The sequence below is a fragment of the Mobula birostris genome, chromosome 20 (assembly GCF_030028105.1).
Source record: "Mobula birostris isolate sMobBir1 chromosome 20, sMobBir1.hap1, whole genome shotgun sequence".
Lineage (NCBI taxonomy): Eukaryota > Metazoa > Chordata > Chondrichthyes > Myliobatiformes > Myliobatidae > Mobula > Mobula birostris.
The window spans coordinates 53,918,180-53,945,299 of NC_092389.1; the positions used below are offsets into that span (position 1 = coordinate 53,918,180).

Below are 27,120 nucleotides of genomic sequence, written 5' to 3' on the forward strand. Positions count from 1 at the left end.
ACGTGATAGCCACTTATCCATTTCCACGACATAGAAGTAACTCCGACAGGGATCTGCCACAGGGGTACCTTCTTCAGTGAACTACCACACCCAGGCAAGGGTAACTTCTGATTCCTGGCAAATGGCACAGATGGCAGTCCTGAGATCACAGCCCTGGACGAGCTGCCCTTTAACTGAGCACCTCACTCCCTGAACTCCCTTTGTCGAACCTCGTTACTCTGCCAGCCCGTATCATATCAGAGCCGAGCACACAGGAGGCAATACACCGTCCAGGAATCACATTCCCGACCACAGAACGTCCAGTCAGTTCCCTGAGCTAATGAATCAGATAACACCACAGTTCGCCTCTTCTCCATGCTTCCCTTCTCAGTCTCAGAGCCAGAGTCCCTACTGCTCTGACTTTCCTTTGCTTGGTCATCCCACCGTCCTCAACTGTATCTAAAGTGATATATGTGTTGTTCAGGGGGATTGTAAACAGGGGCACACTGCACTCTGTTTCCCCCTTTCCCCTTCCTGACTGTCACCCAGTTCCCTGTGCTGTGACCTTGGTTGGAACTACCTCTCTATATGTCCTACTTATCGCATCTTCAACCTCCCAAATGATCTGGAGTTCATCCAGTTCCAGCTGCTACTCCTCATTGTGGATTGTTTGGAGCTGAAGCTGGACACCCTTCTCACAGGTGTAGTTATCAAGGACACAGGAGGGCCCCCTGCCTTCCCACATCCCGCAAGATGAGCTTTCCACTACCCTGCCTGGCATCTCTGCTGTTCTACCTGAGCAAATGTTCAGATAAAAATTCTAGTTCCATCATGATTTTGCCTTTTCTGACTGAATTCTCTCCTCACTGAAACCTCAAAGAGGTAAAGTCTCAACGTCTCCGCTCCACCTTTGCCCTCTCCAACACTGGCCGCTCCATTTGCTCCTGCCTGACTTGATAATCAATCCTGAACGCTGACTGGCCACTGCTGAAAGCTAAAAAAATAACCTTCCCTGAACCACTGCCGTTAATACACGATCGGTGAACCTGAGGGAATTACGTCCTCTCAAGTTTCTGATCTCTCCGATTAATGATGGGTCAAAGCCCGGCAGGGTGACACAAGGATGAATGACTGATTGAAACCCATCCCACATTCACAGCAGGTGACCACCCTCACCACAGTGTGAACCCACCACTGTCTCTGCAGTATGGGTAAGTGTGTGAATGCCTTCCCACAGTCTGAGCAGGTCAACGTCCTCTCACTGCTGAAAACAGTCTGGTGTGTCAGTAGGTGAGATGAATTTGTGCATTAATTCCCATAGTCTGAGCAGTTGAACAGTTTCTCCCCAGTGTGAACTCGCTGATGTTCATTCAATTGAGTTGACTGAGTGAATCCTTTCCCACATTCAGAACAGGTGAGTGGCATCCCCCAGTGTGAATTCGCTGATGTGCTTTAAAGTCTGATGACTGAGAGAATTCCTTCCCACAATCTGAGCAGGTGAACTGTTTCTCCCTCGTGTGAATTCGACAGTGCCTCACAAGGCTGGGTGACCGAGTAAATCCCTTCCCACATTCAGAACACATGAATGGCTTCTCCCCAGTGTGAACCCGGCAGTGCCTCGCAAGTTTGCACGAGTCAGCGAATCCCCTCCCACAATCTGAGCAGGTGAACGGTTTCACCCCGGTGTGAATTCGGCAGTGCCTCGAAAGGTCGGATGACCGAGCGAACCGCTTCCCACATTCAGAACAGCTGAATGGTTTCTCCCCAGTGTGAATTCGTTGATGTAATTTAATGTCTGATGACCGAGTGAATCCCTTCCCACATTCAGAGCATGTGAATGGCTTCTCCCCAGTGTGAATTCGCTGATGCACCTTCAGTTGACATGACCGAGTGAATCCCTTCCCACATTCAGAGCAGCTGAACGGTTTCTCCCCAGTGTGAATTCGGCAGTGTTTCACAAGGGAGTATGAGTCAGTGAACCCCTTCCCACATTCAGAGCAGCTGAACGGTTTCTCCCCAGTGTGAACTCGCTGATGTTCAATCAGTTGATATGACCGAGCAAATCCCTTCCCACATTCTGAGCAAGTGAATGGCCTCTCCCCAGTGTGAAGTCGGTAGTGCCTCGCAAGGTTGGATGACCAAGTGAATCTCTTCCCACATTCAGAGCACGTGAATGGCCCATCCTCAGTGTGAACTTGCTGATGTTCAATCAGTTGATATGAATCAGTGAATCCCTTCCCACATTCTGAGCAAGTGAATGGCCTCTCCCCAGTGTGAATTCGGGAGTGCCTCACAAGATTGGATGAACAATTGAATCTCTTCCCACATTCAGAGCATGTGAATGGCTCCTCCCCAGTGTGAATTCGACAGTGGTTCACAAGGGAAAATGAATCAGTGAATCCCTTCCCACATTCAGAGCATGTGAACGGCCTCTCCCCAGTGTGAGTTCGCTGATGTACCTTCAGTTGAGATGACCGAGTGAATCCCTTCCCACATTCAGAGCATGTGAATGGCCTCTCCCCCGTGTGAATTCGCTGATGTACCTTCAGCTGAGATGACAGAGTGAATCCCTTCCCACATTCAGAGCATGTGAATGGCCTCTCCCCAGTGTGAATTCGCTGATGTACCTTCACTTGAGATGACCGAGTGAATCCCTTCCCACATTCAGAGCAGCTGAATGGCTTCTCCCCAGTGTGAACTCGCTGATGTACCTTCAGTTGAGATGACAGAGTGAATCCCTTCCCACATTCAGAGCATGTGAATGGCTTCTCCCCAGTGTGAACTCGATAGTGCCTCGCAAGGTCGGATGACCAAGTGAATCTCTTCCCACATTCAGAGCACATGAATGGCTTCTCGCCAGTGTGAATTCGGCAGTGCTTCACAAGGGAGTATGAATCAGAGAATCCCTTCCCACATTCAGAGCATGTGAACGGTTTCTCCCCAGTGTGAACTCGCTGATGCACCGTCAGATGAGATGACTGAGTGAATCCTTTCCCACATTCAGAGCATGTGAATGGCTTCTCCCCAGTGTGGACTCGCTGGTGTCTCTGTAGTGCGGATGAGTGAGTGAATCCCTTCCCACAGTCTGAGCAGGTGAACGGCATCTTTTCAGTGTGGACTCGATGGTGTTCATTCAGCTGAGATGATAGAGTGAACCCTTTCCCACAGTCAGAGCAGGCGAATGGCTTCTCCCCGGTGTGAACTCGCTGGAGTCACTGTGTTGTGGTTGAGTGTGTGAATGAATTCCCACCGTCCGAGCAGGTTACTGTCCTCTGACTGGTGAATTTTCAGATATATCTTTAGTATCGACGACAGAATGAATTGCTTCCCACAGTCAGCACAGGTGGAGCATCTCACTATGGTGTGAACTTGCTGATATATTGTCAGGCTAGATGACTAAGTAGATCCCCTCCCACATACAGAGCAGGTGAATGGTCAGTCCACACTGTGAACTGACTGGCGTGTCTGTGGGTAGGCTGTGAGTGAATCCCTTCCCACACTGAGAGAAGGAGAATGATATCTCACTGCAATCAATTCTCTGGCAATTCAGAAAGTCAGACGTTTCAATCTCTTGTACAATCAATGCAGTTGGAGAACTGATCTCCAGTGAACAAATGCTGGTGTGTTCTCAGCAAGCTGGTTCCAGTGGATTTCACTGAGTTACAACAGAAAACTTCATTTCAGACACAAAATACATTTCCAGCTGGGATGAGATACTTCTTCGTCTCCAAGGATCGACAACAGATGTGTTGGTCTTACAAAGAAAATATTCGGTCACTCTTTATATATCCGGTCAGAGAGACAAAACTGACATGTTGAGATTCCCATGCACAAGTGTTCTGCCATTTCAAACCTGTAAAAATATTTGAAAGGACATCAATGGGTGAAGAACATTATTTCAGGTGAGACTTTAGTCTGAATGGTGAGAAGGCAAGAAATAGGAGCACGAGAACGTCATCTAGCCCGTCTCCACCAACCTGCCTTTCCCCATCACCCTTAATTTCCCTACTATGCAAAAATCTATCCAACCTTGTCTCAAATGCTTTTTACTGAGGTAGCCTCCACTGCTTCATCAGGCAGAGAAATCCACAGATTCACCAGCCTCAGGGAAAAGCAGTTCCTCAGCTCCACTCCAAATACCCCGAACCTTAAGCTGATGTCCTCTCATTCTAGTCTCACCTACCAGTGGAAACAACTTTTCCTGCCTCTGTCTTATCTATCCCTTTCACAATTTTACATGTTTCTATGAGATCTTCTCTCAATGTGAGCTTTGGCATAATAACATTACCCAGTTCAATTCAAGTTGTGATATACCCCAGGCTACTGTGGGAAGTGAGGGAGGAGATTGCTGAGCATCTGGCGATGATCTTTGTATCATCAACAGGGATGGAAGAAGTACCCTAGGATTGTTCAAGAGAGGGAGTAGAGGTGACCTAGGAAATGATAAACCAGTGAGGCTTGCTTTAAAGGTGGGCAATTTGTTGAAGAAGATCATAAGAGGGAGGGCTTATGAGCATCAGATTAGGGGTAGTCAGCATGGCTTTGTCAAGCACAGGTCATGCCTCACAAACCTGATTGAATTCTTTGAGAATGTAACAAACCACATTGATGAAGGCAGAACACTGGATGTAGTGTACACGGTTTTCTGTAAGACTTTTGAAAAGGTTCCCCATACGAGGCTCATTGAGAAAGTAATGAGGCCAGGATCCAAGGAGACCTGCTTTGTGGATCCGGAACTGGCTTGCCCACAGAAGGCAAAGGGTGGTTGTCGATGGTTTATATTCTGCATGGAGGATGGTGACCAGTGATATTCTGCAGCAATCTGTTCTGGGACACCTCCTCTTTGTGATTTTTATAAATGGCCTTGATGAGGAAGGTCATCCACTTTCAAATCTTTTACTATCTCTTCTTTCAGTTAGTCCTGACGAAGGGTCTCGGCCCAAAACGTCGACTGTACCTCTTCCTATAGATGCTGCCTAGCCTGCTGCGTTCCACCAGCAACTTTTACGTTTGTTGCTTGATGGGGAAGTAGAAGGTTGGGTTTGTAAGTCTGTCGATGACACAAATGTAGAGGGTGTTGTGGATAGTCTGAATGGTTGTCAGAGTGGAGCATGACATCAATAGGATGCAGAACTGGGCTAAGAGGAGACAGATGGAATTCAAACCGGTGGTTCATTACGGTTGGTCAAATTTGAAGACAGAATACAATATTAATGATAGGACTCTTGGCAGTCTGGAGGATCAACGATATCTTGGGGTCTGTCTCAATAGTACACGCAAAGCAGCTGCGCAGGTTGACAATGTTGTTAAGAAGGCCTTCATCAACCATGGGACTGAGTTGAAAAGCCGTGAGGTACTGTGACAGATACACGAGGCCTTAGTGAGACCCCACTTTTAGTTCTGTGTTCAATTCCGATCACCTCACTGCAGGAAACATGTGGATACCCTAGAAAGTGTGCAGAGGAGATTTACAAGGATGCTAACAACAGGAATTCTGCAGATGCTGGAAATTCAAGCAACACACATCAAAGTTGCTGGTGAACGCAGCAGGCCAGGCAGCATCTGTAGGAAGAGGTGCAGTCGACGTTTCAGGCCGAGACCCTTCGTCAGGACTAACTGAAGGAAGAGTTAGTAAGAGCTTTGAAAGTGGGAGGGGGAGGGGGAGGGGGAGATCCGAAATGATAGGAGAAGACAGGAGGGGGAGGGATGGAGCCAAGAGCTGGACAGGTGATAGGCAAAAGGGATATGAGAGGATCATGGGACAGGAGGTCCGGGAAGAAAAACAAGGCGGGGGGGACCCAGAGGATGGGCAAGATGTATATTCAGAGGGAGAAAAAGGAGAGTGAGAGAAAGAATGTGTGCATAAAAATGAGTAACAGATGGGATACAAGGGGGAGGTGGGGCCTTAGCGGAAGTTAGAGAAGTCGATGTTCATGCCATCAGGTTGGAGGCTACCCAGACGGAATATAAGGTGTTGTTGCTCCAACGTGAGTGTGGCTTCATCTTTACAGTAGAAGAGGCCGTGGATGGACATGTCAGAATGGGAATGGTATGTGGAATTAAAATGTGTGGCCACTGGGAGATCCTGCTTTCTCTGGTGGACAGAGCGTAGATGTTCAGCAAAGCGGTCTCCCAGTCTGCTTCGGGTCTCGCCAATATATAAAAGACCACATCGGGAGCACCGGACGCAGTATATCACCTGTCCAGCTCTTGGCTCCATCCCTCCCCCTCTTGTCTTCTCTTATCATTTTGGATCTCCCCCTCCCCCTCCCACTTTCAAATCCCTTACTCACTCTTCCTTCAGTTAGTCCTGACGAAGGGTCTCGGCCTGAAACGTCGACTGCACCTCTTCCTACAGATGCTGCCTGGCCTGCTGCGTTCACCAGCAACTTTGATGTGTGTTGTTTACAAGGATGCTGCTTGGATTGGAGAGCATGCCTTACAAGAATAGGTTGAATATTTATTCTTTAGTTGTTCAAATGACATCAATATACCTCGTCCATAACAGTCCGCTACAGATCTGATCCCTTTTTGGTACCAATTATATAAAAGTTGATTCTCCATTGCAAAAGGAATAAGTCTGTTTTGGAACAAAGGTCTCCTTGCTAATAAAAATTTCTGTATTTTATTATCAACATTTATCTTATTCCATAGATCAATCAAATGTTTTAATATAGGAGATTCTTTCTTTTCCTGTATCCATTTAGATTCCCATTTATATATAAAATCTTCAGGTATATTTTCTCCTATCTTATCTAATTCTATTTTAATCCATGCCGGTTTTCGATCATCGAAGAAAGATGCAATAAATCTAAGTTGATTTGCTTTATAATAGTTTTTAAAGTTTGGAAGTTGTAACCCTCCTAACTTGAATTTACATGTCAATTTTTCCAATGATATTCTTGACATCTTACCTTTCCAAAGAAATTTTCTCACACATTTATTTAACTCTTGAAAGAATTTCTGTGGCAATTGTATTGGTAATGTTTGAAACAAATACTGTAATCTAGGAAATATATTCATTTTTACAACATTGACTCTACCCATATCAAATAACACTTTCTTTTGTTACCTTCAATTAAGGGCTTACTTAAAAGGCAAACTGGGTCAAACAACGTTTTTGCCAAAACCTAATGAAATTGAAATTTTAATTCAAAAAGGAAAAATTTAAAAATTCAATCCTTGTATGTATAATTTGATTCAAAAACAGACAATTAAACAAGGAATCCACAAGTCAAAACAAAAATGGGAAACGGATCTGAATATTAATATTGATGAAACAAATTGGTCAAGACTGTGTCTTGACAGTATGACAAATACAATAAACGTTCGACTTAGATTAGTACAATATAATTTTTTACACCAATTATAGAAACATAGAAAATAGGTGCAGGAGTAGGCCATTTGGCCCTTCGAGCCTGCACCGCCATTTATTATGATCATGGCTGATCATCCAACTCAGAACCCCGCCCCAGCCTTCCCTCCATACCCCCTGATCCCCGTAGCCACAAGGGCCATATCTAACTCCCTCTTAAATATAGCCAATGAACTGGCCTCAACTGTTTCCTGTGGCAGAGAATTCCACAGATTCACCACTCTCTGTGTGAAGAAGTTTTTCCTAATCTCGGTCCTAAAAGGCTTCCCCTTTATCCTCAAACTGTGACCCCTTGTTCTGGACTTCCCCAACATCGGGAACAATCTTCCTGCATCTAGCCTGTCCAATCCCTTTAGGATTTTATACGTTTCAATCAGATCCCCCTCAATCTTCTAAATTCCAACGAGTACAAGCCCAGTTCATCCAGTCTTTCTTCATATGAAAGTCCTGCCATCCCAGGAATCAATCTGGTGAACCTTCTTTGTACTCCCTCTATGGCAAGGATGTCTTTCCTCAGATTAGGGGACCAAAACTGCACACAATACTCCAGGTGTGGTCTCACCAAGGCCTTGTACAACTGCAGTAGTACCTCCCTGCTCCTGTACTCGAATCCTCTCGCTATAAATGCCAGCATACCATTCGCCTTTTTCACCGCCTGCTGTACCTGCATGCCCACTTTCAATGACTGATGTATAATGACACCCAGGTCTCATTGCACCTCCCCTTTTCCTAATCGGCCACCATTCAGATAATAATCTGTTTTCCTATTTTTGCCACCAAAGTGGATAACTTCACATTTATCCACATTAAATTGCATCTGCCATGAATTTGCCCATTCACCCAACCTATCCAAGTCACTCTGCATCCTCTTAGCATCCTCCTCACAGCTAACACTGCCACTCAGCTTCGTGTCATCCGCAAACTTGGAAATGCTGCATTTAATTCCCTCATCCAAGTCATTAATATATATTGTAAACAACTGGGGTACCAGCACTGAGCCTTGCGGTACCCCACTAGTCACCACCTGCCATTCTGAAAAGGTCCCGTTTATTCCCACTCTTTGCTTCCTGTCTGCTAACCAATTCTCCATCCACATCAATACCTTACCCCCAATACCGTGTGCTTTAAGTTTGCACACTAATCTCCTGTGTGGGACCTTGTCAAAAGCCTTTTGAAAATCCAAATATACCACATCCACTGGTTCTCCCCTATCCACTCTACTAGTTACATCCTCAAAAAATTCTATGAGGTTCGTCAGACATGATTTTCCTTTCACAAATCCATGCTGACTTTGTCCGATCATTTCACTGCTTTCCAAATGTGCTGTTATCACATCTTTGATAACTGACTCCAGCAGTTTCCCCACCACCGACGTTAGGCTAACCGGTCTATAATTCCCCGGTTTCTCTCTCCCTCCTTTTTTAAAAACTGGGGTTACATTAGCCACCCTCCAATCCTCAGGAACTGGTCCAGAATCTAACGAGTTTTGAAAAATTATCACTAATGCATCCACTATTTCTTGGGCTACTTCCTTAAGCACTCTAGGATGCAGACCATCCGGCCCTGGGGATTTATCTGCCTTCAATCCCTTCAATTTACCTAACACCACTTCCCTACTAACATGTATTTCGCTCAGTTCCTCCATTTCACTGGGCCCTCTGTCCCCTACTATTTCTGTAAGATTATTTATGTCACCACAATTATATATTACACCACAAAAAATAAATAGATTAAATTCAAATCTATCTGATAAATGCTTTTGGTGTAATCAAGAAATTGGTACTTTCTTACATTCTACTTGGTCTTGTTCAAAAATTCAACCGTTTTGCATAAATTTAAGAGTCTTATTGAAACAAATTACCGGAATTAATTTCCACATATCCCTGTATTATTTGAATAAATATCAGAAAGGATTCATAAAAATTGCACTGGCAGTAGCTAAGAAGGCTATAGCAGTTACTTGGAAATCTGAGTTGTATTTAAGTATGGATCGTTGGAATAATGAAATGGCTAGTTCTATTCCACTAGAAAAAATTACTTATAATTTAAGAGATAAATATGAAACATTTTTGAATATTTGGCGTCCTTATTTACAAAAGATAGGATGGCATATTTAATTGCTCTGATGATAAAGATCTTGGTCCCTTGGGGAAAGTAACAAATAAATATACTAAATTTATTTTGAATCCCATGGAGCATGTGGAAACCCTCCAATATCCAGGCAGTTCTTCTTTTTTTTCCTTCTTTCTTTCTTTTTTTTCTTTTTAGGTAGGAGTATATATCGGGGGGGAAGGGTTAAGGGGAGGGGGGGAGTGTAGATATTATCTTCTCAAATATTCACTTTGAAAACTCAATAAAAAATTATACTAAAAAAAAAAATAGGTCGAGTAAACTTTGGAGCGTTGGAAGATGAGAGGTGACCTGAGAGAGTTGTATCAGATGATGAGAGGCATTGAGCTTGTGTGTAGTCAGAGGCTCTTTCCCAGTGTTGAATTGGCTAACATGAGGGGGCATAGTTTTAAGGTGCTTGGTAGTAGGTACAAGGGCGACACCAGAGGTAAATTTTTCACACAGAGAGTGGTAGGTGAATGGAATGCACTGCCAGCGGCGGTGGTAGAGGCAGATACAATAGGGTCTTTTCAGACACTGCTAGGTAGGTATGTGGAGCTTAGAGAAATAGGGAGCTATGTGGTAGTGAAACTGTAGGCAGATTCTAGAGAAGGTTATATGCTCGGCACGACATTGTGGGCTGAAGGGCCTGTAATGTATTGCAGACTTCTGTTTCTATGTTTCTATATGAACTCCTCACCTTCTGACAAGGCACGATCAGGCATCCTGAATGACCAACAAATTCTCTGCCTGTATTCCCTCTGTCTGAGAATGGGCTATTTCACCCTTCAATCAATTTGTCTCTGTCCTTTGGTATTATTTCAAGTTCTGGTCGTGTTCCACAACACTACAAAGAGCACTTGATACTACATGTCTGATCCTGGAGATTTTCTAATTACTGGGGTCCCTCCCACCCCCAGCTGATTGACAGTGAGGAACCCATCGATGGCAATGCCAATGACTATGAAGGGGTTATTCTGATTGGAGTGTAGCACTTTTGTGATGTGAAAGCTACAAGTCACTTGTCATCGAGGACAAAGGTGTTTCATATTGTTATTTACTCAGAGAGAACTAAAGCTGACGGGCGGATTTCTTTTTGCCATATCGCACTAATTGACATTATCACTGCCGGGAATGTCATCCGAGAGCAACTGGACACTGTATTTTTGTTCTGAGTTACTAATCCTCAGATTTACATAGCTGGAGGTCGGCAATGTTTGGGACATACTCTGCCGGGATAACGCAGATAGTGTGACCTATGGCTGCCTCTTTACCCAGAAGCCCCCACGCACAAGAAACCTGTCTATCTGCCATCCAAGGACCCAGCGATGCGCCTGCGCCGCAAAATGGCGGCGGCGCCAGCTCTCATCAGCCGGAAGCCCCGTGGCTCGGGTAAATCGTAGGGCTGAGAGAGGGAAAGGACTGGGACTGTGCTGGGGTACAGGGCCAGTGTGGACGGAGCTCACAGCAATTTTCCTTCAATCGCAGTTCAGACGTCGCTGATTAAGTTCCTACCCGCGGCCCCGCTCCTACCTGCGTCCGTTCCTGGCGAGCCTCTCGTCTACTGAGCGCATGCGCGACATCCGGGAATTGGCTGCTGGGCCCACGCATGCGTATTAGTTTAAACAAATACAAACACTGAACATCTGCTAACAACGCCAGGGAACCACACATAAGCAGCAACAAATATATAACTATTAACTTTAAATATACAAATAAAAAGAAACTCCACTCTAAATACTGTTGGACAGGAGGAACTTTATCTAAAGGGAGTCACAAAACAAAAACATTTACAGAAATAACCCGAAACGTTGACAAATTTGTTCAGTCTTTCCAGCTTTCTGGTTATGGGAAGTTTTCAGAGTATTAATGTATAGTTTGCAGTCTGACGTAAAAATATAAATGAAGGGTTCTTATTGCCGTATTTGCATTTATGGATATAAAACTTGCTGTAAAGTAACAAAAGATTAATGATAAATGATCCCTATGAGATTTGGTATTATTAGTCAACCCAAATAAAACATTTTCAAAACAAAAAGTAAGATCCACATTAATATAGAGTATTCATCTATAAATTGACAAATATCAACCCAAAATATTTTAACATACAATCCCAAAACTGATGATATAAATCCTCTGGATATAAACCACAAAATGTACAGTTAGTTTCAATACCAGAATTAAACCTTGTCAAATAAACATTGGTTGGATAATATCTATGTATAATTTTAAATGAAATTTCTTTAATTTTATTCCTCAATAAAAACTTATTAAATAAGCCCTAAATACTCCTCCACCTCAGATTCCCCAAGCCACTATTCCAAAAACTAGCAGCCGGAGGAATAGAAGTGATGTCTTTTTGAAACAAACTTCTAATACCTCTATTATTTTTTTAAAGACTTAGGAAGACAAATCTTTCTTACAGCTGTACTGGATGGATCCAAGCTGGGTAATTCAACTACCGAATACGATGTATTTCTAAACAACATAATTACACCAGAGGGAATTGTATCCATAACAACAGCAAATTCTTTTGGAATCACAGGAATTTCAAAGGTGGATAAAAACTCAGTCTAACTTAATAAAGGACCGCTCGAACTAAGTAACTGTTTAATTAACAAAATATTATTATCAAACCAACCTTTATAAAACAAATATTTATTCTTATGTTATGTTGTGGTTATTCCAGATAAAATAACTATGAGAGAAAAATTGTATTTGTAAATCAAAGACCAAGATAAAAGCATCTGTTTATGAAACTGAGATAAACAGAGAGGAACTTTGTCTATTTTGTAATTACATAAAAGAAAAAAAATTCAATCCACCAACCAGGAAAAAGACGAAGTTACATATTTGGGGATAACTATTGTTAAAAACGAACACTTAAGGTGTGTGGATAATTTTCAACCTTTTATAGACTCCTACAGAAATAGGCTTATGTAAAATTGTTTAATCCAATTAATTTTAGAAGTATTATTAAGGCTGTCAAAATCAAGAAAATTTAGACTCCCCTTGTCATAACTATTCATGACAGCAGATTTTTTAATATAATGAACTTTGTTTTTCCATAAAAAGGTAAACAACATGGTGTCTATCAATTTACAGATTTTTATCAACGTATAAGGGGAGAGCCTGGAAAGACCTTCTGTTTTACAAAGCAAAACCCGGCCTTTCAAAGATAAGTCCCGTTGAAGCCACTGGTTTAATCATTCTTTGGTTTTGTCTATAAGAGGTTGAAAATTATCCACACACCTTAAGTATTCGTTTTTAACAATAGTTATCCCTAACTATGTAACTTTGTCGTTTACTGGAATATTATTTAATATAGATTGAGTACAACCTTTAAGAGGCAATAATTCACATTTGTGAATATTTAAACAGAGGCCTGATGCTTTGGAAAATCAGAAATACAGTTTAAAGCCAACGCAATTTCAGAAAGATGAAAACATTTGCAGATGCGGAAATCCAACGCAACACATACAAAATACTTGAGGAACTCAGTGGGGGGCCGGCAGCAACTATGGAGAGGGGTGAACAGTCGGCGTTTCAGACCGAGACCCTTCTTCAGGACCGGAAAGGAAGGGAGGGAGTCAGAACGTGGCGGGAGGGGAGGTGAAAGGTGAAACCGGGAGGTTGGTCGGGGGTGAAGTAAAGAGCTGGGAAGTTGTTTGGTGAAGGAGTTAGAGGGCTGGTGAATAACATTGGTGATGATGATGATGATGATAATAATTAATAGATACTTCATTGATCCCGAGTGGGGAATTCTTTCGTTACAGCAGCTACATTTAAAAGCACAATTAGCAATGTGCAGACTTTAATAAAAATAACATCTCAAATAATAACATACACAATAATAATGTGCCAATGTGCAATAATAATGTATGGAATAATAATGCACAGACTGTTGATTTCTGATGTGTGTTCTCCTGTTGCAGAAAGATGAACTGTTGAAAATGCTTATTGTAGTTGGTCCCAAGGAGTTTCTGTAACGATAATTGTGGCAGCCGAGCTGATTGAGTCTGCTTGAAAGGGTGCTCTGCTGCCTATTCAGTAGGTCATACGGAGGATGTGACAGATTGTCCATAATCTATAACAGTTTGCTCAGTGTCCTCCTCTCCGCCACTAACTCAAAGACTCTGGGTTGTTGCCAAGGATGGATCCATTATTTTTGGTGAGTTTATTCAGTATTTTTTCATCAACAAGTGTTGGTGTGTGGCCAAGTGGTTAAGGCGTTCGTCTAGTGATTTGAAAGTCGCTAGTTCAAGCCCTGGCTGAGTGTGTGTCCTTGAGCAAGGCACTTAACCACACATTGCTTTGCAATGACAGTGGTGCCAAGCTGTATCGGTCCTCATGCCCTTCCCTTGGACAACGTCGCTGGCGTGGAGAGGGGCGACTTGCAGCATGGGCAACGGCTGGTCTTCCATACAACCTTGCCCAGGCCTGCGTCCTGGAAACCTTCCAAGGCGCAAATCCATGGTCTCATGAGACTAACGGATGCCTATTTACATCACCAGCACCCATGCTGCTCCCCCAACATAAAACAGCAAGGAAGACTGCACTCGCTACAACTGACTGGTAAAAGATCTCCAGCATCCTGCTGCACACTTTGAAGGATCACGGCTTCCTCAGAAAATAGAGTCTGCTCATCCCCATCTTGTATGCAGCCTCACTGTCGGTTTTCCAGTCAATTCTGTTCTTGAGCTGAACACCTTGATATTTATCCTCCTCCACCATCACAACCCCTTCTTCCAGAATGTATACAGGACGCGTCACAGTCCTCCTCCACCTAAAGTCAATCACAACCTCCTTGGTTTTGGCCACGTTCAGGAGCCTGCAATCCCTCCCGCACTGTTCCACAAACCTGACCACTAGTCCTCTGTGCTCAGACTCCTGCCCATCTCTGATACATCCAGCTACCGCAGAGTCATCAGAGAAGTTCTGTAAGCGGCCAGACTCAGAGTTGCACTGGATGTCTGAGGTGTTCAGTGTGAACAGAAAGGGAGACAGGACAGTCCCTTGTGGGGCTCCAGTGTCACTCACCTCCACCTCAGGCAGAGAAGCACCCAGTGGTTACAAACTGGGGTCTGTCAGGTACTCAGTAAGCCGGGAGATGGTGGAGGAAGTGATTGAATTATGTTGGAGGCACAAGAGAAACAAAAACAAAATGTGGTTCTGACACTGCCTCCGGCATCAGCCAGGAATGGGTGAGCTTGCTGCAACAGGGAGGTGACGGCACCATTCACGCCCTCTAGAGGCTGCTTGGCAAACTGCAGAGGGTCCAATGAAGATCTCAACAGCGGTCCAAGGTAAGTCAGCACCAGCCTCTCCAGCATCTTCATCCCATGAGATGTTAGGACAATTGGTCTGTAGTCATTAAGTCCCGATTGAGTTACCTTTTTGGGTAGAGGAACCAAGCTGGAACCTGAGTGAATTATGTCCTCTCAAACTTCTGATCTCTCCGATTAGCGATGAGTCAAAGCTCGGTAGGGTGACACAAGGACGAATGACTGATTGAAACCCGTCCCAAGTTCAGGACAGGTGACCACCCTCACCACAGTGTGAACCCACCACTGTCTCTGCAGCATGGATAAGTGTGTGAATGCCTTCCCACAGTCTGAGCAGGTCAACGTCCTCTCACTGCTGAAAACAGTCCAGTGTGTTGGTAGGTGAGATGAATGTGTGCAATAATTCCCACAGTCAGAACAGATCAACAGCTTCTACACGGTGTGAACTCGCTGATGATCGCTCAGTGGAGATGTCTGAGTGAATTCCTTCCCACTCTGAGCAGTTGAACAGTTTCTCCCCAGTGTGAACTCGCTGATGTTCATTCAATTGAGATGTCTGAGCGAATCCTTTCCCACATTCAGAGCAGGTGAGTGGCATCCCCGTGTGAATTCGCTGATGTACTTTAGAGTCCGATGACTGAGTGAATCCCTTCCCACATTCAAAGCAGCTGAACAGTTTCTCCCCAGTGTGAACTCGCTGATGTTCAATCAGTTGAGATGACCAAGCAAATAGCTTTCCTCATTCAGAGCACGTGAATGGCTTCTCCCCAGTGTGAACTCGTTGATGTACCTTCAGATGAGATGACTAAGTGAATCCTTTCCCACATTCATGGCACGTGAATGGCTTCTGCCCACTGTGAATTCGGCAGTTCTTCACAAGGGATTATGAATCAGTGAATCCTTTCCCACATTCAGAGCATCTGAATACCCTCTCCCCAGTCTGAACTCTCTGATGTTCCTTCAGTTGAGATGACAGAGTGAATCCATTCCCACATTCAGAGCAAGTGAATGGCTTCTCCCCGGTGTGGACTAGCTGATGTTTCTGCAGTGTGGATGAGCGAGTGAATCACTTCCCACAGTCTGAGCAGGTGAACGGCATCTTTTCAGAGTGAACTTGCTGGTGTTCATTCAGCTGAGATGATTGAGTGAACCCTTTCCCACATTCAGAGCAGGTGAATGGCTTCTCCCCGCTGTGAACTCGCTGGTGTCACTGTGGCGTGGTTGAATGTGTGAATGCCTTCCCAACATCTAAACAGGTTACCATCCTCTCACTGGTGAATATTCGGATATATCTTTAGCATCGACGACAGGATGAATTGCTTCCCACAATCAGAACGGGTAGAGCATCTCACTATGGTGTGAACTTGCTGATGGATCTTCAGGCTGGATGACTGAGTAGTTCCCCTCCCTCACACAGAGCGGGTGAATGGCCTCTCCCCACTGTGAACTGACTGGCGTGTCTGCAGGTATGATTTGAGAGAATCCCTTCCGACACTGAGAGAAGGAGAATGATATCTCACTGAGAACAATTTTCTGGCAATTCGGAAAGTCAGACACTTCAATCCCTTGTACAATCAATGTAGTTGAAGAACTGATCTCCAGTGAACAAATGCTGATGTTTTCTCAGCACCCCGGTTCCAGTGGATTTCACTAAGTTACAATAGAAGACTTAATTTCAGACACAAAACACATTTCCAGCTGGGATGAGACAACTCTTCATCTCCAAGGATCGACAACAGATGTGTTGGTCTTGCAAAGAAAATATTTGGTCACTCCTTATATATCCAGACGAAGAGAGAAAAGCTGACATGTTGAGATTCCCATGCACAAGTGTTCTGTCATTTCAAACCTGTAAAAATATTTGAAAGGACATCAATGGGTAAAGGATAATTTTTCAGGTGAGATTTTGTTCTGTGGGGAGAACATAAAAAAGGAGGACATCGTCTGCCCCATCTCCAACACCCTGCCTTTCCCCCATCGCCCTTAATTTCCATACTCTGCAAAAATCTGTCCAACCTTGTCTCAAATACATTTACTGAGGTAGTCTCCACTGCTTCAGTGGGCAGAGAAATCTACAGATTCACCATTCTCAGGGAAAAACAGTTCCTCCTCATCTCCATCCCAAATACCCCGAACCTTAAGGTGATGCCCTCTCGTTCTAGTCTCACCTAACAGTGGAAACAACTTTCCTTCTTCTATCTTATCCATTCCTTTCATATTTTTACATGTTTCTATATGATATTCTCTCAATGTGAGCTCTGGCATCATAATATTACCCAGTTCAACTCAAGTTGAGATATACCGCAGGCTACTGTGGGAAGGGAGGGAGGAGTTTGCTGAGCATCTGTCGATGATCTTTGTATCATCAATAGGGACGGGAGAAGTACCCTAGGATTGATCAAGACAGGGAGTAGAGATAACCCAGGAAATTATAGACCAGTGAGTCCGGCATCAGTGATGAGCAAATTGTTGGAGAAGATCTTAACAGGGAGGGCTTATGAGCATCAGATTTGTGGTAGTCAGCATGGCTTTGTCAAGGGCAGGTCGTGCCTTACAAACCTGATTGAATTCTTTGAGGATGTAACAAAACGTATCGATGAAAGTAGAACATTGGATGTAGTGTACATGGTTTTCAGTAAGACTTTTGATAAGGTTCCCCATACGAGGCTGATTGAGAAAGTAATGGGGCAAGGATGGAAGAAAACGGTCATAGTTCGGTCCGTGAAGTCCATATTCCGGTTCACGGTCTGGTCCATCGACCCTTGCTCCAGGTTTTCCTATCTACCCTGTTTCTGTTCCTGTTGAGCACTAATCGAGGCAGCTGATGCTCGTTGGGGCTGGCTGCACAAATACCTCCAGAGACCAGGGCGTAGTTGCTGGATTGTTCTTGTCCTTACTCCTTGTATCCCTTCCTCTGCCTTCTGTTTCCTCACCTGAAACCCTGCCTTGTCTTGCAAGTAACTCTCGCCTCACCTGGAGTTCTTGTCTTGCCTTGCCCTGCCAGTAGCCTTGCCTTGTCTTGTTGTCTGGTCCTGGAGCCACCCTGTACCTAGCTCCCTTCCTGTCCCTTGCCGCCACCCAGGTAAGCCAGGCCGTCTTGCTGTACCTGGGGTTGGTTCTGTCCCTTGCCTCCACCCAGGTAAGCCAGGCCGTCTTGTCGTTACCTGGGGTTGGTTCTGTCCCTTGCCTCCGCCCAGGTAAGCCAGGCCGTCTTGTCGTTACCTGGGGTTGGTTCTGTCCCTTCCTGCTCCTTGCCTCCACCCAGGTAAGCCAGGCCATCTTGCCGTTACCTGGGATTGGTTCTGTCCCTTCCTGTCCCTTGCCTCTGTCGGGTGGTGATCCACGCCCTGCCCAGGAGGAGCCAAGCCTCGCCTCACGTCTCCTGCCTCCAGCCTCGCCTCTCAAGCCTCCAGCCTAGCCTCTAGCTTGAAGACTCCACAGCCTCCTGCCTAGCCACAAGCCTGAAGACCCCAGCCTCCTGCCTAGCCCCAAGCCAAGCCTCTAGCCTCTTGCCCGGCCAAGCCAAGTCTCTAGCCTCAATCTTCAAGCCTGTGGATTTCTGCCTCGTCCTGCCTGCCTGCCTGCCAAGTCTCGTCCTTGCCTAGTTCTGGGGTCCGAGCCAGAGGCAAGACCCACGTACTGGGTCCTTGTTCAGTCTCTGGCTCAGAGTCCAAGCCCGGGCTCCTAGCTCTTTTGTCCAGTCCTGTTCCAGGTTCCTGGTTTTCCTGTCCATGTCCTTGCCATCGCCCTGTATCCTAGTCCTGTCCCTAGTACGTCAGTGTCTGTGTCTTGCACTTGGGTCCGTCCCCAGCCCTTGCCCTTATGACAAAGACCTGCTTTGTGGATCCAGAACTGGCTTGCCCACGGAAAGCAAAGGGTTGTTGTCGCTGGTTTGTATTCTGCATGGAGGACGGTGACCAGTGATATTCTGCAGCAATCTGTTCTGGGACACCTCCTCTTTGTGATTTTTATAAATGGCCTTGATGAGGAAGGTTATCCACTTTCAAATCTTTAACTATCTCTTCTTTCAGTTAGTCCTGACGAAGGGTCTCGGCCCAAAACGTCGACTGTACCTCTTCCTAGAGATGCTGCCTGGTCTGCTGTGTCCACCAGCAACTTTTGTGTTTGTTGCTTGATGGGGAAGTAGAAGGTTGGGTTTGTAAGTCTGTCGATGACACAAATGTAAGGGGTGTTGTGGAGAGTCTGAATGGTTGTCAGAGTGGAGCATGACATCAATAGGATGCAGAACTTGGCTGAGAAGTGGCAGATGGAATTCAAACCGGTGGTTCATTTCGGTTGGTCAAATTTGAACACAGAATACAATATTAACGTTTGGATCTTGGCAGTTTGGAGGATCAGCGAGATCGTGGGGTCTGCGTCCATAGTACACGCAAAGCTGCTGTGCAGTTTGACAATGTTGTTCAGAAGGCCTTCATCAACCATGAGACTGAGTTTAAAAGCCGTCTGGTACTGTTACAGATATATGAAAGCAGTGAACAGTCGGCGTTTCAGACTCTTCTTCAGGTCAGGAAGGGAAGAGAAGGAGTCAAAATGTGGGGTGGGGGAGTGGAGGGGACAGGTGAAACAGTGAGATTGGTCAGGGGTGAAGTAAGGAGCTGGGAAGTTGATTGCTGAAGGAGATAGAGGGCTGGAGAATAATGATGATGATGATAATAATAATAAATACTTTATTGATCCCGAGTGGGAAATTCTTTTGTTATAGCAGCAACATTTAAGATCACAATTAGCAGCATGCAGATTTTACTAAGAATAAAATCCAGAATAATAATATACACATTAATACTGTACCAATGCGCAAGAATAATGTCTGAAATAATAATAGAGATTGTTGATCTCTGAAGTGTGTTCTCCTGTCGCAGACAGGTGAACTGTTGTATGTGCCTACTGCATTTGGTCCCAAAGACTTTCTGCAAAGGTGTCAAAGGTTATGGGGAGAAGGTAGGAGAATGAGGTTCAGAAGGAAAATAAAAGGCACAGGAACAGGTACAGAAAAAGGAAACTTTAGAGTGAGATTTGTCAAGCACAGACAGATGGGACAGACTCAGATAGGGGTACTTGTCTGGCATGGAGCAGAGGGGCTGAACACCAGTTCATTTTTCACTTTCAGACCTTCACTGAGACCATTTCTCATCGGTACATGTTTTACTTAGGGGTTTCTGGCCTTAACTTGTTTTTAATTCGACTCAGAACAATTCTCAACAAAATCTTTGTTATGTGACTCATAAGACTGATTGTTCTATAATTTTCACAGGCTATCGTTCCAGGAATTTTTGACAGAGTTATAAATAGTGATTTTAAGAGACCGTCAGACAATACACCAGACTCATATATCCCATTAAATAGTTCAAAAAGAATACCTATGCCCAGATCTTCTAGTTATTTCTTCTTCAGTAACAAGTGGGCCAGAGTTACGGTGTTTAATATCTGGGGGTTCCCCTCTATTGTCCTCAAACAGCTGCTCTATGTACTGAATCCACCTCTCACATACTTTATCTGGATCTGTTAGTATGGATCCGTCTGCTGATCTTATGCATCCTGCAGAGGAGGTTTTCTTAATTCCAGTAATTTCCTCAACTTTCCTGTGCATTTCTTTGCTGTTGTTAACATGGCCTTCTACTTCATTGCATTTTTGATTCAGCTATTCTTCCTTTGCAATATTGCACAATTGTCTGGTCTGTCTGTCTAGCTCTCTGTACTGTACTTCATTATTCCTCACTAACCTTCTTTGTTCCATCAGATCCAGAATTCCTTGGGTTCTCCACACCTTGTTGGTGTGTTGGATTTCTTGTACTGGGATTATCTCCTCTGCTGATTGCTGTATAGCATATTTAAATCTGTCCCGAATAGGTGTTTTTGTTGAGTTGTTCTTCTACAGCTGTCTTGAATTGTTGCTTAAGTATGCTATCTTTTTTAAGTTCTCCCAACATATATTTCTTTCTTTTTTTCCACGTCTCAGTTTCTTTAATTTTGTTTTAATGGTAGCTATTACTGGATGGTGACCTGAACCACAGTCTGCTCCTGGGTCGACTTTAGAATTTGTGACATTATTTCTAAAGCGTTCACTGATGGTCATGAAATCTATTTGGTTCCTTGTTTCATCCCCAGGGCGAATCTAAGTACACAATCAACATGGACAGTTTTTGTACCAAGTATTGGTGATCATTTGGTTGTTTCTGACACACCAATCAGTAAACCTTTCTCCATGTCCATTTTCTCCCCTAATTCAAAGGGTCCTATGATGTTATCAACCCTTTCCTGTCCAACTTTGGAGTTAAAATCTCCCATGACTAGTTTTACATCCTGAGATTTACATTGCTCATAAGCATTGTCGAGATCTTCATGAAACTTGATATCCTCTTCATCCGAATCATTTGTTGGTGCATAGGCTTGGATTATGTTAACGTTAAAAGGGTTACCCCTTAACTTAACTAAAGGCAGTCGATTGGCTATCGCCCAATATTCAACAAGACATTTTGATACTTTGAATCATTTCAAATTCTCACTAAATTAAACATTGATGGAAGGAACCAACAACTGCTTCAAAATTTATATTGGAACCAAACAGTGGTGGTAAAAATTGACGATAATATAAGCAATTGGACTAAAATTCAGAGCAGTCAGACAGGAATGCATTGCCTCACTGGAATTATTTAATATCTATAGCGAAATGATTGTCAGAGAAACAGAAGACCTAGATGGGATGAAAATTGGAGATGTTAACATCAACAATATAAGATATGCAGACAATACCACCCTAATAGCAAGTGCTGCAGAAGACCTACAAATCCTCCAAAAGAAACTAGTACAAATAAGTGCAGATTTTGGTCTAACCATTAACTGTAAAAAAAAAATGCATGGTAATATCAAAACAGCAGGATACTCACAACTGCCAATCTCAGTTATCAAGAGATTGAACAAAAGACCAGCTTTAATTACCTTGGTAGCTTTATATCTTAACATGCTAGAATTAAAGCAGAAATAAAAAGAAGAACTGCCATTGCCAAAACCAACTTCCAAAAAATGAAAACCATTTTTACCAACAGACACATTTCTACGACAACAAGGCTTAGGCTACTAAAATGTTACATCTGGTCAATCTTGCTGTTTGTTTCCGAAACATGGACTATAACACCAGAACTCCAAAGAAACTTAGAAGCGGCAGAAATGTGGTTTCTTAGAAGAATGCTGAAAATATCATATAGGGATAGGGTAACTAATGACACATTACTCCAACGTGCCCATTCAAAAAGATCTTTAGTGAGAACATTAAATGAGAGGAAACTTAAATTCCTGGGCCATGTCATCAGAAAGGGAGAAATGAATGCCTTACATTACAAACTGTATGCCTGGAAAATGCGGAAGAGGAAGGCTAAGAAGAAAATACATGGGCACTGTGAAAGAACTAACAGATCTAAGCGTGCGAGATATCATTGTCACTGCCTGGGATCGTTCGATGTGGAAAGCCATGATTGCCCAAGCATGTAAAGTGCAAGGCACATGTACAAGAAGACATGCTTTACAAGCAATACATTTTAATGTTCGAGCTCGACGTATATTTATTATCAAAGTCTGTGAACCAGATGTTATCGAACAATTCACAAAAATGTTGGCAAGGTATCTCAGTGCCCACCCCCAGCCTGGGGTAGGGGAAAAGAGAGAAAGAGAAATTGCCTTTCAACTCACGAGAGAGCATAGGCCATCAACTTTTTGCTGTTGATGTTTCTGCAGCAAGGAATTTCTTTTTTTACGAGGTCGAGTTGCTAGCTCAACGCAGCGCGGATGGAAAGCGCGCACAGAAGCCGGCTGGATTCGAACTCGGGAGCCTTCGCTCCGAAGTCTGGCGCTGATGCTACTACGCCACCAGCTGGGTAGCCTGGCATACGGAATGGGATCAATTCCAGAGGGGGATGGTTGGGTGAGTCTGGGACTTTGTGAAGGAGCCCTAACTCGATCCTCCTCATTCACCTTATCCCTTCTCACTCCCCTCCCTCACACTCCACCGCATGTGTCTGTGTGTGTGTGAGAGAGACCTGTCTGCCCACTTCACCCTCCATCAACGATGAGCCCTCTGCCCCAACGCACTCATACTCCCGTGCACACAGCAATCCTCGCTGGCTCAAATTATCCAACAATCTTATGCCCTCATTGCAGCTTAGCCACGTGTTAAACAGCATATTCTTCCTATTCCTGACACGTGGCTCAAACCACAGTCCAGAGGTCACAGCCCTCGACGAGCTGCCCTTTATCTTAGCACCTCACTCCCTGAACTCCCTTTGCAGAACCTCGTTACTCCACCATCCCATATCATTGGTACCCACATGGACCACGACCTTCACTGTTCACCTTCCTTGGGAATGCTGAGGACTCGACCCGAGATGTTGCAGACGCTAGCACGCAGGAGGCAACATAGCATCCTGGAATCTCATTCTCACCCACAGAACTGTCAGTTCCCTTAGCTCATGAATCACCTACCACCACAGCTCACCTCTTCTCCACCCTTCCCTTCTCAGTCTCAGAGCCAGACTAAGTGCCAGAGACCCTCCTGCTGTGACTTTCCTCTGCTCGGTCATCCCACCATCCTCAACTGTATCTAAAGTGATATATGTTGTTCAGGAGGCTGGACACAGGGGCACACTGCACTCTCTGTTTCTCCCTTTCCCCTTTCTGACTGTCACCCAGTTCCCTGTGCTGTGACCTTGGTTGGAACTACTTCTCTATCTGTCCTACCTATCACATCTTCAACCTCCCAAATGATCTGGAGTTCATCCAATTCCAGCTGCTACTCCTCAATGTGGATTGTTCGGAGCTGAAGCTGGACGCCCTTCTCACAGGTGTAGTTACCGGGGACACAGGAGGGCCCCCTGCCTTCTCACATCCCGCAAGATGAGCTTTCCACTATCCTGCCTGGCATCTCCACTGTTCTACCTGAGCAAATGTTCAGATAAAAATTCTAGTTCCATCATGATTTTGCCTTCTCTGACTGAATTCTCTCCTCACTGAAACCTCAAAGAGGTAAAGCCTCCAAGTCTCCGCTCCACCTTTGCCCTCTCCAACACTGGCCGCTCCATTTGCTCCTGCCTGACTTGATAATCAATCCTGAATGCTGATCGGCCACTGCTGAAAGCTAAAAAAATAACCTTCCCTGAACCACTGCCGTTAATACACGATCGGTGAACCTGAGGGAATTACGTCCTCTCAAGTTTCTGATCTCCCCGATTAACGATGGGTCAAAGCTCAGTAGGGTGACACAAGGATGGATGACTGATTGAAACCCATCCCACATTCAGAGCAGGTGACCACCCTCACCACAGTGTGAATCGACCACTGTCTCTGCAGTGTGGATAAGTGTGTGAATGCCTTCCCGCAGTCTGAGCAGGTCAACGTCCTCTCACTGCTGAAAACTGTCTGGTGAGTCGGTAGATGAGATGTCTGAGTGAATTCCTCCCCACAACCTGAGCAGTTGAACAGTTTCTCCCCAGTGTGAACTCGCTGAAGTTCATTCAATTGAGATGTCTTAGCAAATCCTTTCCCACATTTAGAACAGGTGAGTGGCATCCCCCATTGTGAATTTGTTGATGTACTTTAAATTCAGATGACCGAGTGAATTCCTTCCCACAATCTGAGCAGGTGAACGGTTTCTCCCTAGTGTGAATTTGGTAGTGCTGCACAAGGTTGGATGATGTGGTGAATCCCTTCCCACATTCAGAGCAGCTGAATGGTTTCTCCCCAGTGTGAACTCTCTGATGTACCTTCAGATGAGATGACCGAGTGAATCCTTTCCCACATTCAGAGCATGTGAATGGCCTCTCCCCAGTGTGAACTTGGCAGTGCTTCACAAGGGAGTATGACTGAGTGAATCCCTTCCCACATTCAGAGCAGATGAACGGTTTCTCCCCAGTGTGGACTCGCTGATGTACCTTCAGATGAGATGAGTAAGTGAATCCTTTCCCACATTCAGAGCAGCTGAATGGTTTCTCCCCAGTGTGAATTTGCTCATGTACCTTCAGCTGAAATGACTGAGTGAATCCTTTCCCACATTCAGAGCACGTGAATGGCTTCTCCCCACTGTGAATTCGGCAGTGTCTCACAAGGAGGGATGAGTCAGTGAATCCCTTCCCACATTCAGAGCAGGTGAACGGTCTCTTCCCAGTGTGAATTTGGGAGTGCTGCACAAGGTTGGATGACTGAGTGAATCCCTTCCCGCATTCAGAGCAGCTGAATGGCTTCTCCCCAGTGTGAACTCGCTGATGTACTTTCAGTTGAGATGACTGAGTGAATCCTTTCCCACATTCAGAGCATGTGAATGGCCTCTCCCCAGTGTGAATTCGGTAGTGCTTCACAAGGATTGATGACTGAGTGAATCCCTTCCCACATTCAGAGCACGTGAATGGCTTCTCCCCAGTATGAATTCGGCAGTGCTTCACAAGAGAGTATGAATCAGCGAATCCTTTCCCACATTCAGAGCATCTGAATGGCCTCTCCACAGTGTGAACTCGCTGATGTACCTTCAGATTAGATGACTGAGTGAATCCCTTCCCACATTCGGAGCATGTGAATGGCTTCTCCCCAGTGTGAATTCGGTAGTGCTTAACAAGGGAATTTGACCAAGTGAATCCCTTCCCACATTCAGAGCAAGTGAATGGCTTCTCCCCAGTGTGGACTCGCTGGTGTTTCTGTAGTGTGGATGAGTGAGTGAATCCCTTCCCACAGTCTGAGCAGGTGAACGGCATCTCCCCAGTGTGAACTCGCTGGTGTTCATTCAGCTGAGATGATTGAGTGAACCCTTTCCCACACAGAGCAGGTGAATGGCTTCTCCCCGGTGTGAACTCGCTGGTGTCACTGTGGTGTGGTTGAGTGTGTGAATGTCTTCCCACTGTCTAAACAGGTTACCGTCCTCTCACTGGTGAATTTTCGGATATATCTTTAGCATCGACGACAGAATGAACTGCTTCCCACAGTCAGAACAAGTGGAGCATCTCACTATGGTGTGAACTTGCTGATGTGTCTTCAGGCTGGATGACTGAGTAGATCCCCTCCCTCACACAGAGCAGCTGAATGGTCAGTCCTCTCCTTACTCTGAACTGACTGGCATGTCTGTGGGTAGGCTGCGAGAGAATCCTTTCCGACACTGAGAGAAGGAGAATGATATCTCACTGCGAACAATTCTCTGGCAATTCAGAAAGTCAGGTGTTTGAATCTCTTGTCCAATCAATGCAGTTGAAGAACTAATCTCCAGTGAACAAATGCTGGTGTGTTCTCAGCTCCCAGTTCCAGTGGATAACACAGAGTTACAACAGAAAACTTCATTTCAGAGACAGAATACATTTCCAGCTGGGATGAGATAATTCTTCGTCTCCAAGGATCGACAACAGATGTGTTGGTCTTGCAAAGAAAATATTCGGTCACTCCTTAGATATCCGGACAGAGAGACAAAACTGACATGTTGAAATTCCCATGCACAAGTGTTCTGCCATTTCAAACCTGTAAAAATATTTGAAAGGACATCAATGGGTGAATAACATTTTTTCAGGTGAGATTTTAGTCTGAATATTGAGAACATAAGAAATAGGAGCACGAGAACATCATCTGGCCTGTCTCCAACAACCTGCCTTTTCCCATCACCCTTAATTTCCCTACTATTCAAAATCTATCCAATCTTGTCTCAAATACATTCACTGAGGTAGCCTCTACTGCTTCATTGGGCAGAGAAATGCACAGATTCACCATCCTCTGGGAAAAGCAGTTCCTCCTCATCTCCATCTCAAATACCCCGAACCTTAAGCTGATGTCCTCTCGTTCCAGTCTCACCCACCAGTGGAAACAACTTTCCTGCCTCTATTTTATCTATCCCTTTCACAATTTTACACGCTTCTGTAAGATCTTCACTCAATGTGACCTCTGGCATCATAACATTACCCAGTTCAACTCAAGTTCAGATGTACCGCAGGCTACTGTGGGAAGCAAGGGAGGAGATTGCTGAGCATCTGTCGATGATCTTTGTATAATCAATAGGGATGGGAGAAGTATCCGAGGACTGTTCAAGAAAGGGAGTAGAGGTGACCCAGGAAATTATAGACCAGTAAGTCTTGCATCAGTGGTGGGCAACTTGTTGGAGAAGATCCCAAGAGGGAGGACTTATGAGCATCTGATTAGGGGTAGTCAGCACGGCTTTGTCAAGCACAGGTCATGCCTTACAAACCTGATTGAATTCTTTGAGAATGTAACAAAACACATTGATGCAGATGGAACACTGGATGTAGTGTACATGGTTTTCTGTAAGACTTTTGAAAAGGTTCCCCATATGAGGCTCATTGAGAAAGTAATGAGGCCAGGATCCACAGAGACCTGCTT

The 27,120-nt window shown here is 44.7% G+C and overlaps 1 pseudogene; it reads right to left on the minus strand.

Moving 5' to 3' along the window:
• LOC140184968 (uncharacterized) overlaps nt 1-27,120 on the minus strand; it is a 50,761-nt pseudogene that overhangs the window by 21,695 nt on the left and 1,946 nt on the right.